At 33.0% G+C, this 14,795-nt stretch overlaps 1 pseudogene across 1 annotated transcript in view; it reads left to right on the forward strand.

Annotated features, from left to right (window-relative positions):
* The first annotated feature begins 873 nt into the window (after positions 1–873).
* LOC149409628 (uncharacterized) overlaps positions 874–14,795 on the forward strand; it is a 30,077-nt pseudogene continuing 16,155 nt past the window's right edge. The window contains exons 1-5 of the transcript XR_016305125.1: positions 874–898; positions 1,193–1,323; positions 2,309–2,335; positions 9,922–10,277; positions 11,735–11,830. The product of XR_016305125.1 is annotated as an uncharacterized LOC149409628 (transcript). The remainder of the gene's footprint in view (positions 899–1,192; positions 1,324–2,308; positions 2,336–9,921; positions 10,278–11,734; positions 11,831–14,795) is intronic.

Below are 14,795 nucleotides of genomic sequence, written 5' to 3' on the forward strand. Positions count from 1 at the left end.
AGTTTGGCATCGTTGCTGATAATTCCTGGATTGCCTCAGAGGCTTGCCTGCACGTTCGCTGGTGTGATTTACACAGTGATGAAGTGAACACATCAGCCTAGAATTTTACTAGCGGTCCACGTTTACGCATGTATACTATTCTGCGAGTAAAGTCGACAGGCGCTCAAGGTAATTATTTAATTCAAATTAGGTACTTCAAAACATTATTATAATAATATTAATGAAAGTTGTTAGTTTCATTATCTGTATACGGTGTCCGGAAACTCGGGTTTACTCTTCAACACATTTTAAAAGACATTAACACCTGAGCGACTGATTTTTTCAAACTTAACCTAAAAAATTTCAATTCCAAACTTGATTTACTCGAAAACGAAAGCTCAAATCAAAATAAGTTAAACTACAAAATTCACTCCAAAGTGATTTTGATTTTGAAAGTGATAGATGAAGATTTACAAAAAAACAAGTTCAAATTAATAATAAACCTTTCGTTATAAATGTGTCTATACGAGTTTCTGAATGTATAAAATTAAACTAATTATTCATGAAACTAGTGTTTTTGTTTTATTCTGTAGTATAAAGCAAAGTTAACATTTAAAAAAAAATCAAATGAATTCCAATAACATGTATTTTTAAACTAATTATACATAAACGAAGTCCCCAGTTTCACGCGTGTGCAACAATGTTCCAAAAGGGTAAATCGGTTAAATATATATAGACTACGTGTTTGGGTTAATTAATTTTTTTATATAAATAAAATATTTTTACTAGAACCAGAAAGAGCTCTATTAATTTTCCCCATCCCTAATCCGTCCTAGTTTTGACTTGACAGTTCTTCTTCTATGGTTTTGAACATTCAAAACACAAAACTTCGCTATGTCAAAAGTGGACAAGGAGAACGGTTTGGTTTATTTGTGTGGACAAGTCTCATAAATAGAACCATTATACGTCAGTGTTATTGAGTTAAAATGAATGAAAACAATTCTTTAAATGGAGAAATGAGTTCTTTAAATCAGGAAAGACGGCATGGTATTTATGTTTTAATTATGACTTCAAATAAACTTATTTAATTTAATAGTAAAATGGAGAAAACAGTTAAACGAACGTCAATGTGTCCCACGTCTTCCAAAATCGAGAATAAGAAGATTTGTTGTATTACATAGTTTTTAGTTATAATTTGTGTTATTTTTACCAGAATTAAGGAAACAGTTGAAGTTACTGAAACTCTCCAACATGAAAATGAAGAAACAGCTGCGAATGGCGTCCCGAGTGAGATTCCTCAACAGAATACGACTGGAGGGAGAAATTACACAACTCAACAGTATTGTGTCCACGTTGAGAAAGGCTGTATTAGATAAAAATGATCAGGTAAGTGTTTTACAAGTGGTAATTTTTATATTCTCTGGATGGTAAATTTACAGAAAAGTGGAACACATTAAAAAAAAAACATTTCTCTGAGCTATTCTGAAGAAACTACTTATGGTAAACAATATACTATTTTTATCAATATACAGACACATTATAAGGTTCAATTTACAAAAACATAATTTAGCAAAAAATATATAAGTAGCCCTAGATTGTGAAAGTTTGCCGTGGCACACCAAGAGTCAATAAGCACTTTTGGAAAAAAAGGGTAAATATTTTCCTAACCGCCACATTTTAACCTGTGGAAAACCTTTGTGCACCAGTGACAAGAATTTTTTCCCGCCGACAAACCGTTCATGCGCTGCTGGCATTGGAATTTCGCCCTAGCTGTAATTTTTTGATATGCAATTTGAACCTGTATGCCATGAGAAAGTGCATAAATTTTTTTAACAGAATCGCTTGCACTTGAAACACTTCATTTTTCAGTTCTTCGAGTTCATTTTTGATTCCATTATTGATTTCCCTCAAAATTTCACTGGTTAAAAGGCACATATTATGGAAATTAGACTTCGTTTCAACTTAAGGCGAAGCTTAATGCCAAATCACTATTTTGATTAATTAACCTTTTGAACGCGTTAATTTGCTCCGTTTTATCTATACCCGTACGCGGTACATATTTTCAAATACCTATGCACGCAATTAAATGTCAAATTATAGCATTCTGGCATGATTTATTGGACTATATAGACACAACAGATTATTCTCCACAATATGAAAACAAATCCTCGTGTGTCAACACTCTTAGATGTTTATAAAAACATATAATTTCACACAAAGACGTACCGTATCTTTTGAATGTGGTCCCGCCATTCACTCGGCGTGTGTGTACTTAGGCCACTGCGTTGATAGACACAAGTGGGACACCATGATCACTTATCATTTTTAGTTATGAAAAGTTGTGAATGACATACTAGTACTAATGCCATCCGTTCCTTTAGTTTACAAAAATGTAAACTAAAGGACTAAAAGGCGCGAAGAGAAAACTTGATTATCGATCTTTTTTTATGAAATACAATTTTATTTTTGAGAAATTCTTGTAGATGTCAGCATCGTGATAGTTCTACGAATGTCAAGAGTGAGCAAGAAATACATTTATGATGAAAGAGCGCTGGAATATTGGGCGTCAAAGTTTCCATATCAACTGTTGATACAGCCGCGTGTGAGTATAGACTTTTTGCCGTAACAACAGTTGATACGGCCGCGTGCAAAGAGTTAATAATAAGGAATTGGTGAACATTATGAATACCAAAAAATATGCTTTAGATAAATTGAAGGTTTTCCTATCGCTTCGCTTGAGTAGAATACAAATAAAAATATAAATTACTCAATAAAAAATATAAATGCAAACTACTAAAAAAAATATTTTTTACTAAAAATGTATGAAGGTGTAAATTAACAACTTTAAAAAATTTTGATAGGGCTAATTCAACCGCAGGTCTGTCCAATACGCCAGAGCAGTGTGTCACATATTTTTGTGCACGGATGCTTCACTTACGTCGTTAAGATTCTGGCTTTATTTTAGGGTATTGTCTCGTCTTGATATGAAAATTTTGCATACTGAACCTTAATAACCTGATTTCAAAAGTCATATCCTTTTACGTATGAACCATATTGGTGTTGTCATGAAAACGATTTCACTACATTTATTTCGTGTTGTCATAAAAATGATTTCACTACATTTATTTGCCAGGCTTTAAGATGAAGCTTAATGCTAAATCACTTTTTTGATTAATCTTTATAACGAATTTGTGTACATTATGAATACCAAAAATAAGCTTTAGATAAATTGAAGGTTTTCCTATCGTTTCGCTTGAGTAGAATACAAATAAAAATATAAATTACTCAATAAAAAATATAAATACAAACTACTAAAAAAAATTTTTTTTCAATAGAAATGTATGAACGCATAAAGTAAACAACTTTAAAAAAATAAGTATTATAGCTAAGATTATCTGTGACAGTTCCACTTGATTAACTTTTTTGCTTCTTATAAAATTATTTGCAAAATAAATAAAAACCAGTTTTTTGCTTGAAATCGAACGTTTCTAGACTCCGTTTGTCAAACGATTTTCATGCCTATTACCTACGATATAAGGTATACCAAGAATATACACATTTTTGGCTTGTAGCTTCCTCTTAATTACTACAAAAAACAATGATTTAAGTCGAGATAGATGGTAAAAAATGCATTATAATTCCATGTTTATTCAATCAAAGTTCAAAATTCACCTTATAAAACGATCCCTTTGCTGCCACTTCACACTTTTTTGTATGGCGTGACATTCGTGTATGTTTCGTTTCAATCTAAATACGCATAAATTACTTAATTAACTCAAACTAAGAACCTAATAACCTATATTGTGCATGTAAATAGTTGTTTCTTCCCCCCCCCCCCCACGGTGACTAAAAATCTAAGCCCCCCGCCGCTCATTTGTACCAAGCGTAGTATTTTGAAGCCCCCCCCTGAACTGGTCACGTAGTATGGGTACGTTACCTAATAACAATTTGTCAGAAAAACTCCAAATAGAATCTAAATTTTTTATTAGAAAATAAAGAACACAACATAAAAACAAAAATGGAAGCAAACAAAAAAGTTAAAAAAAGCAATTTTTTTCTTTTGTATTAATGAGAAGGATCTGCTTGCTTTTCTGAGCATAGTTTCTCAAAACGATGTTGAAGTTTCGAAATCGCCACTCTCGTCTCTGCCTCTAAATTTATTTTTGATCTGTACTTATTCTTAATGACTGCAACTGCAGAGAAACCTGTCTCACACAAGTATGATGTCGCAAACGGTAATAAAACCCTTAACGCTGCAGTGCTGATGGGACGATATTCTCGCTATAAAGATTGCCTCACGACGCCCCTGGGATGATCCCGCGGCGCCCCGGGGCGTCGCGACTCACAGTTAGGGAAGCCCTGAGTTAGATAATAATGAGAAGTTAGTATTTCAGTTTCCATAAATGGAAAATAATACATTTTAATAGTTATTTAAATAAAATTAAAATCGATTATTCACTTGGCGGCCATTGTTTTTGAAGTGATTTTTTTTTTCTTATCTTCAAATTATCCTTTTTTTTAATGAAATACCTATTAAAATGACATCCATTTTCGGTTACTGAAATATTTCTTTCTCATTGTAAACTAAATAATAAAAGTGTTTTGCGATAAAATTTTCCTAACCGTATCCCACTTTTCTGTATACTTACCAAAATGACAAACATTCCCGGGTTACCAATAACTTGACAATATGTATATGAAAAAACTTCTACTGCCATAATTATAGAGAGATAGTATTACTTGTGTAAATGATAGAGAACTTGGCTAGCAGAGGAATTGAACCCACGATGCCCGGCTGGGAACCCAACACGTTTGTATATCCATTTTTTTTGACAAATTAGTTTATTCTAAGGAAAACCTAAATTTGTTAGTGTAAATATATGGCATCTCTTATAGCACCAATGCAATTTCGAAGATATTTACGTATTTCAACATATAGTGACGGCCGGCATAGTCCAGTGGTAACGCATTGGACTGCCATTCCGAAGGTCGCGGGTTCGAACCCGGCGTGCGCAAATAAATTTTATTTGATTAATTTGTGTTATTTCATAATTAATTAATTAAAATAATATATATTATATTTGCGGCACGTTCCAGAGTGGAAGATACTACCAGTATCGCCCTGGTGTAAGACCACCATTCAGAATTGAAACGTTGCTCCAAATGGCTTTATCCGTGTTTAGTGACTAGATCTGAATAGCCAGGTACTTCCCCACCTTCCTCTTTCCCTTCCCCACTTACCTTCAGCCTCACAACATCCCCCAATTGGGGATGCCATAGTCTCACTGGCTCCAGACGGGAGCAGTTGGGACTCTTGTGAGGTATTCACTATGAAAAAAAAAAAAAAAATATTAAAATCAAATTTTCAACTGCTTTTATCTCTAAATAGTATAAAATAAAGTCGCTATCCATGTCTGTCTGTTTGTGCGCTTAGTTCTTCTAAACTATGCAACGGATGATGGGTTTTCACTAACATTTAGAAGATTTATATATATATAATACATGCATATTATATTTATAGAAAGTAGAGAAAAGTCCATGTTTTGTAATCAAGTTGTAAAAAAAATATTTTCGGACGCCCACATTGCTAATGCTGGCTAAACCTTATGAGATACATCTAAATAATGTACTACAGAATTGTATATCTTAAAAAGGCCTATAGAAAAGTCCACAATGGTATATGTCACGATCGTGCATGTGAAATTTTGGACATGGTAAACTTTCTAAACTTTCATCAACATAATTTTATATATAACAGTAACAATCGCTTATTAGACTTAGCTTTATCAAACTATCCTAAAATGTCTGTTGAACTCTCAAATGATCCACTTATAGATAGGTAAAAGTGGATCATTTGAGACATGTGATAATGAAAGGAAACCTTCACAAAGCGTCCTAAACTTTAAAGGAGCCGACTTCGACTCAATTAACTGCCATCTCTCAAATACAGACTGGTCTTTTTTATCCGATGAAAGCGTTGATGAATCGTTAGATAAACTTTATTTATATTTTTCTTATACTATTGAATCCTATGTACCTTTTTACACACCGAGAAGCTATACCTACCCGGTTTGGTTTTCATCAGAGCTTACAGCCTCTCTCCAGCAAAAAAAAGAGTCAACACAAAAAATTCAAACAAAGTAAATCCATAAATGATTATATAATCTTTAGCGAAACTAGGAAAAAATGTATATGATGAAGACACTCCAGATGATAAAATACTCGAATACAAATTTAATAAGACCACAAACTTAACAAACTGCCAAATCACACAGAAGTGTTGCGAACAAAAATTACTTTCCTTAGACACTGACAAATCCGCTGGCCCAGACAACATTCCACCAATATTCCTCAAAAAATGCTCTAATACATTATCTAAACCACTCACATTACTATTTAACCGTCTCTTGTCCCTTGGACATTTTCCAGACCGCTGGAAATCTAGCTTCATTACACCGATCTACAAAAAAGGAGACGATACTGACATAGCTAATTATCGCCCCATTTGTATACAGTCAGCACTGCCAAAGCTTTTTGAATCATTCAAAATCAGGAAAAGTTACTCGTTCCTGTTTAGACCACATATTTGTACGTTTTAATAGCGGATGTCAACAAAGCAATACTCTTTCTTCATGTGTATGTAATAATATTAACATAGCGGATCATTTTTTAACTGCAATCAATATTAAATATATTGAAAGGAAAAAAGTCGTCGAACACGGGGAAAAAATATTGTTTTTATCCCAAAACAAAATTGACAAAAATATTTATAATTTTAAGTGGCATACCTTGCTTGAGGAACAAGATTGCAATATGTTATACACTAAAATTAAAAATAATTTTCAGGATTTGTATGAACAAAGTAAAATCGTTATGTATTATAAACCCAAAAAAGACCCCTCGCAATAAAACCTTGGATAACTTCTGATATATTAGAAAACATTAAAAAAAAAGATTTACTGTACAGAAGGTGGAAAAATACTCCTACAAATAAATTCTTTGAATTAGAATATAAAACTTACAGAAATAAGGTTACAAAAGAAATCATTAAATGTAAGTCTACCTTTTTTAACAATAAATTTAAAAATTATTTCGGAAATACCAAAAAAACTTGGGATGAAGTAAATAAAATATTAGGACGCAAGTCTAAAAGTAGTTGTGACGAAATAATCTCAAAATATATGTTAAACACGCATAATGAAGAAACCGTAGCAAATAATTTTGTTGAATATTTTACGAGCAGTGTTAGCTCTATGATACATAAATGTGATTACATAGCTTCGACCGTCAGACCGACAGAAGTTCAACATAGTATGTACCTGCCAAGAGCTACCTGCGAAGAAATTAATATCATTGTTAGCAAACTAAACAATTCAAAGTCACCAGGGATTGACAACATTCGAATGTTTGACATTAAGAAATATATTCATATTTTAGGGCCTGTTAAAAAATTATGTATATTTGGGTGTTACTATTGACTGCCACATGAAATGGAATGTACACATTACTAATGTTTGTAAATGTCTACGGTCTATTGTGGGTAGAATTTATAAAATAAAATATTTTGTGCCTATAAGTACTTTAAAATTAATCTACCTATCTCTGGCTGAATCCACAATCCGTTATGGAATCACTTCTTGGGGACATTCTTGTAAAACTAATATAAATTATATCCAAACAGTACAAAACTCCCTTGCAAAATTGTTAATCCATAAATATACCAATGCACACAGAAGCGACACCAAATTAATATACAAGTCTCTGAATGTTTTCCCTGTCAGAGGATTATTGTTTTATAATATTGTAAGTCAGCATCTTAAATTGTCTGATTCCTTGTATAGGGAAAGAGTTTTCCATAAATATAATACAAGATTCACCCAAAATGAAGGATTGGTGGTCCCGAAATGTACCAATAAATACGGTGAAAGAACCCTGAACTTTATTGTACCCAGAATATTTAATAAACTACCAATGACAATTAAAAATATAAACGTTTTTACAGCCAAAGTCAAATATAATCTAAGGAAATGGCTATTAGATACTGAGGATTTATATTGATGCACTACTGAAGACCTTTTTTCCTAATTGGAATTCACATTCTAGGGAAATGGAAAATCGTTATAAATTTGTATTTCCTTATGTATATTAAAACCATAGAAGTACTTGTTGATTATATTCATTTGTTCATATTAAATTCATTTGTACTTGTGTTGTTATATGAGGCTTATACTGCTTCTTACATATTTATATTTATACAATTCTGTAATTTAACCAACTTATCATTTATTGTTAATTTATCATCAACATTATACATACCTACATACTGTTTACCATTGTACCATGTTATTGCAAAAATGTTGTCATTATGTACCTGCTGACAAACTACATAAGTAGTTTAGCAGGTTTAAATGTTAAATAAAAAAAATAAATTGGTCCTTGATGAAATCTATCCCAAATTAATAAAATTAATTAATCAAAAACAGCACGGTTTTATCAAAGGAAGATCCACCGCAACTAACTTAACGGTATTTCAAAACTTCACTATACAATCATTTGCAGAAAATAAACAAGTCGACTGTATATATACAGACTTTTCGAAGGCATTCGACAAAGTATCCCATAAACTACTAATCCAAAAACTATTTGCTCTAGGAATAAGGGATAACATGCTAAAATGGTTTAGTAGATATTTGTCAAATCGTAAACTGTTCGTTAAAATAAAATCTTGGATGTCGAAAGCTTTCCGGGCTACCAGTGGCCTACCGCAAGGTAGTCACCTTGGCCCGGTTTTGTTCCTCATTTTCATCAATGATATAACCAATTGCTTCAACGATGTCGAGGTATTGCTCTTTGCAGATGACATCAAACTATACAAGATATAATAACTGATATAAATCATTGCCATATACTACAGTCAAATATTATTAATATTACTAAATTCGACTGTAGTGAACTCCTGCAACTTAAACATACATACACCCACAGTAACAACACGACAAAATACAATATTCTACAGCAGCACACATAAGCGTAACTACATTGCCCACTCTCCGATACAACGACTTCACACCATGGGAAATCATTACTTGGGTGATGTTGACATATTCAATGCCAACTTGGCAAGTTTTGTGGATCATTTAAAACATTTATTTCAACAATACTCCTAAACACATCATGTAAACCTACAAATAGCTGTAATTTTCTGTTTTTGTTTCTTGTGTTTGTATGACTTGTTGCATAGCTTTTATCAAATGTAATTTTATTCTTATTTTTTATGTTTCAAAGTATCTGTCAAAATAAAATTATACTACCAACCATGTAAAAGCCCTCTGGGCGTTAAATAAATAAATAAAAATAAAATAAATGTCTATCTCCTAAGGATAACCCCTATCAACGCCAGGTACATGTCAGCTAGTCTAAAAATGATGATTTAGGTAGATCCAGTTTGGTGAAACATAAAAATAACTGCTTCAAATAATAAAAATCTGTTTTTTTTTATCAATGGGAAAATATTAACGAATCTCTAAGGAAAATTGTGAAACAGAAAAAGATTCAGTCGCATCTAGAAATTGAGACCAGTACCTTTTCCTTGACTTCGACTATATCAACTTAAGTCAAAGAGAGCTACCAAAATTATCTTCATTTTCTTAATACATATTTTTTGGCTGCTATCTTTATGTATGATTGCAAGATTCTACCCGAAGTAAATGCAATCTAGATAGTGTATTGAATAAATATATCCATTTTTTTCTTAATGTGCGACATCTGTTGACTTTTCTAAAGTCTAGGATGAATATTTTTGTAAAGTAATAACTTAATAAGTAAAACCTCAAATTGTAATATTTAATCATTGAAGACAATATTGATGACAGTCAAACGAAAAATGTTAAAATTGTAAATGTTATTCCACTATAAATATATGTTTTTTAACTTTATTTCTAGACACCCGATCACACTGAATTTTTTTTCACAAACCCTGAATCAAGCATCTTCAACGAACCAATTAACGTCTCAAACACCGGCAAAATCAGTTACCAAAATGGCCATAAAATCGCCGCCACGAAATCTACACCAGAAAGAAAAAGAATCACAACCGAATTCAAGTTTTTCTGCGAAAAGTGTGACTTTAGATGTAAGAAGAAGACTCCTTTTGATATTCATCTCCGCCGGCACAGCGGCGAAAGACCTTTTAACTGTGGAGTTTGCGGCAAAACCTTTGTGGCGAAATACGAACTAAAGCTGCACTCTGCGAAACACACTAACGGTAATAAGTATAGCTGCGATGAATGTGATTACACGTGAGTATTGCTTAAGGTATTTTACGCTAATAATAATTAAGGGTAAATGCAGGTAACTCCATTAAGGCGAAGCCTAATGCTAAATCACTATTTAGATTAATCTTTATAATGAATTGTGTACATTATGAATACCAAAAATATGCTTTATATAAATTGAAGGTTTTCCTATCGTTTCTCTTGAGTAGAATACAAAAAAAAAAAAAATTACTCACTAAAAAATATTAAAGTAAACTACTAAAAAATTTTTTTTTTCAATAGAAATGTATGAAGGCGTAAAGGAAACAACTTTAAAAAATACAGTATTATAGCTAAGATTATCTGTGACAGTTTCATTTGATTAATTTTTATTGCTTTTTTACAAAATATTTTACAAAATAAATAAAAACCACTTTTGTGCTTGAAATCGAACATTTCTAGACTCCGTTTGTCAAGCGATTTGAATGCCTATTACCTAAAATATAAGGTATACCAAGAATATACACATTTTTGGCTTGTAGCTTCCTCTTAATGGAAGACTGAACGCAGTTGGAGCTAACAAAATTGTCCAAAGAAGCGAATTTAGCAGTCCACAATGGAGTGCTGGTACCTACCTTGATGTATGGAAGTGAGGCATGAAACTGTCAGAGAAAGGATGAAAGTAGACTGAATCCTGTAGAAATGAGATTCCTGAGGCGTGTATGTGGTAAAACCATGTATGATTGTGTGAGAAATGTGGAGATCCACAAAGAGTGCAAGGCTGATGTAGCGTAATGAGTAAGATTAAGAAAGGGACGCTTAGATGGTTAGGGCATGTAGAGCTATGAACGAAGAAAGGAGTGTAAGGAGAATATATGAGGCAAATGTTAATGGTAGCAAAAGTCAGGAACCAGAGGAAAACATGGCATGATCAAGTGAATCAGATACTTGCGTTGGGCCATGTCAAGAGTCAGAATAACATAAGACTATGTATGACACGATGCAGGTATTTGAATGAAGCAAGGAGACCGAGTTATTTGGCATTCCGTTTTCTGCCTACCCCTGCTGACGGTGTGATGCTTAATAAATCTTGATTAAAAGGCAGCAATCTGGCTATTTCGTCTGAAGCAGAAAAACTATTGAATTTGCGTAGCTTAGGGAATTTTTAGGTTACCACATCCAGTAATTCCTCTTTATGATATCTGAGAAAGTACCTTTGAAATATTATTTTTGTTTAAACTTAAAAGAAATAAAAATATTCCCGGGTAACGAATAACCTGACAATATTTCAATTCCTCTTACTGTCAGCATTACATTGCGAAGGTGGCGCTTATACAATGATGGAGAACATAGCTAGCAGAAGATTTAACCCGCAACGCTACAGAGAGAACCTTTAACTTTGGACCACTTGGCTCCTATCCGGTCTAATCCATATTTTTCAAGTGTTCAATGTAAAAGTCGTTGATTTGTTTAATAATTTTGTCTTTTTTGTTTATCCCCAGTACCTACCGACCGGACATGCTGGTAAATCACAGAGAAAAACATTTTGGCCTAAAAACTCATACTTGCGATTTATGCAGCTTCAAAACTGATGAGAGGTTTGAATTAAACTTATTTATTTTATCTCCCTATCTATACAGGGTGTATCGGCACGTACCCGACAAACTTTAAGCAGCTATTCCTTAGCACATTTGGAGTAAAAAATGTTATGGGCACTTTGCTGTCCGGTAACATTTTTTTTTGATAAAAAATTTACTATTCATATTTTCACCACATGTCACCAATGTTTTATCCTTTGTCAAAGTTTGAAAACCCATCTGGCAATATTTTGTTCGAGTTTCGTTGAATAATGTACGTACGTACCTACGTTGGCGCGCTTTTACAACCACAACGAAATGGCACGGCACCATTCGTCTCATTTTTAACTATTATTATTTAGTGTGTACGAAAGAGCGAGGACACTTTTTGACACACTTGCTAATAACAGCTGTTGAATGCGAGGAACAATGCAAATGACAGTGACGGAGTGTGGATTTTTTATTTATTTTTTGTTTTTAATGAAAAAAAAATGTTACCGGACAGCAAAGTGCCCATAACATTTTTTACTCCAAATGTGCTAAGGAATAGCTGGTTAAAGTTTGTCGGGTACGTGCCGATACACCCTGTATAAATAAAAATGTTTGTTTGTTCAAAATCTTAAATCTCCAAAAGTTCTTCCCCGATTGCTTTGAAATTTTGACACAACGTTGCATTTGAATATGTGTATGTTTTTATATACCTATATTATATATATCACCTGCGACAAGTAAAAACATGCGTTTTTTTAAAACAGCGCCATCTGTTGGACATAAAAGCAACACATGCTATTGTTTCTCTATCTGCACAGACTGACTGAGCTACAGCAATGCGTGGCGGGGTACAGCTAGTTATATAATATTGTTAAAATATTAATTCATCATAATATACAGTATTCTCTCACTAATCCGCCACCCCAAAAATCGGGCAAGTGTCTAATTAGTGAAAGCAGTAAATTTAAAATAATTTTGTTATTGATTTTGGTTATAAAATAGGCACATTTATCTATAAAATGCAATAAAAACAGCATTCTCTTCAAGAGGCAAGACAAAGTAACAAAACAAACCTGCTATGGAGAGAAAGGAATTAATAAACAAAAAATAAATAAATGTAGTTAACTCTTACCACTCCATTATTTTTTAATATTTTTTGCCTGCCAACTCTAATTTAAATAATGGCAAAATATTAATTTATTGATAGGCAGTTACAAAAAAATCGTTAAAAATTCATTTGTTATGATTTATTCTTCAAATAAAAAACAGTTTACAGAAAACATTATGAACTACTTATATTTTAGCATAGTATGGTAATTTTTAAAACATTCTCCAGGATGGAGACCAGGTTTTCTGGAACAGGTCTTACAAAACCACACTGTTTTGCGGCTTCCCCTGGAATCTTTCTGTTACTGCACACAGTACAGACTTTAGAACCTGTCCAGTTTGGCAATGAAGTGTCGCTTGTTTTCTAATCGCTCCTCTGCATCTAGCGTACTTGGGCGTCCCCTTTTCCTGGATTCCCGACCAACCCTTTTATCTCCTACTAATTAAGTAATAAGCTCCTTTTGACACAATTTGAGACATCAGATCTTCTGTAAAAAATAATTGAAAGAATCCTAAAGCAGTGTTTGGTCTAAGATTGTCTGGAATTCTAATTCCGGAAGTCGTAGGAGAATATTGAAACTCGGGAATCACGAAAGTTTCGGTCATTTCATTCCAATTATTTGGCTCACTATGACTTTCGACATTTGTTGTACTGTCATCATTATCATTGTTATTTTCTGTGTTGTTAACACTATCATCATTAGGATCTTCAAAATCATAAGCAACAGGCTCGTACTCACTGTCACTTTCATAAGATACATCTTCCGAATACACTTGGTATTCAGATGCCATATCACGCCAAGTTCCCGCCATTTTAGTTTACATGAATTTGCAAAGGTTATTTTATAATAAAATAAAAACGCAAAACAGTCAAAATCTTATGGAAACGTGAATTAAAATGTTTTTTTATCGAATAATCACAAGAAATAACTCCACGTGTCAAGTTTTGCGCATGAAAATACACCGCGCACGCACGCTTATCTTGTCGGCCGCCAGCCGACAACTGAATTGTAGCGTACAAATAGTGATGTCGGCTGGCACCCGACAAATGAGTGGTAAGGGTTAACAAAGAAAAACTTAAAAGTTAATTAATAAAAAAATCCTTCTTAGGCGATGTCAGTAAGCACTGGCATATGAACTTAAAAACCCAACTTGAAATAAACTTGTTGTACAATCTTCTAAAAACAACATTCATTTTGTGGCTAAAGTGTTGTTGTAATTTGTTGTGTGTCATTTTTTGTTTTGCTAGAAAGAAATAGAAATTTTTTATCAATTGTTTCTTTAATGGATACACCGCCTACCAACTATCTATAAGGTATAATATTCATAGCGGTTTAAATTTTTAATCATAAAGTCTTCACTGGTTTCGCATGCGTTTTTGGAAACTTGTACAACAAGTTTACTTTCAAGTTGGGTTGTTAAGTTCATCTCTATATCTTGTGACGCAATTCTTTTCAGACTTGCTATTGGCTGACAAATTATTAACAAATTACATCATGGGATTTGAGCTTTAACTTTGTGCTCTGTTTTATATTGTAGGGAACTTTTTTTAAAATTTTTAATTTTAATTTTTTTATTGTACAACAGAACATTCATTCCAGTTACAGTACAAATTTTACATCATATCAGCTTTTAGGTAAGTGACTCATCAATAATTATCTTATGTCATTTAGAGAACAGTCACTTACATCCAAATTCTTTGCTAGTTCGTTCAATAGCACCACTCCCCTCGTCATGCTATGCTTTGCCAGGACGTCGGTTTTGCCTTTTGGTACTCTGAATAAGTCATGGTATCCACTTCGGCTGTAGTGGTCTGGTACATAAAAATCATAGCATCCCAAGAGGGATAAGAATAAGATAGAGACATAATAGCTAGACTTGCTTTCCG

This window comes from Hesperophylax consimilis, chromosome 30 (assembly GCF_061612785.1).
Source record: "Hesperophylax consimilis isolate HC1 chromosome 30, BYU_Hcon_1.0, whole genome shotgun sequence".
In the NCBI taxonomy this organism is placed as follows: domain Eukaryota; kingdom Metazoa; phylum Arthropoda; class Insecta; order Trichoptera; family Limnephilidae; genus Hesperophylax; species Hesperophylax consimilis.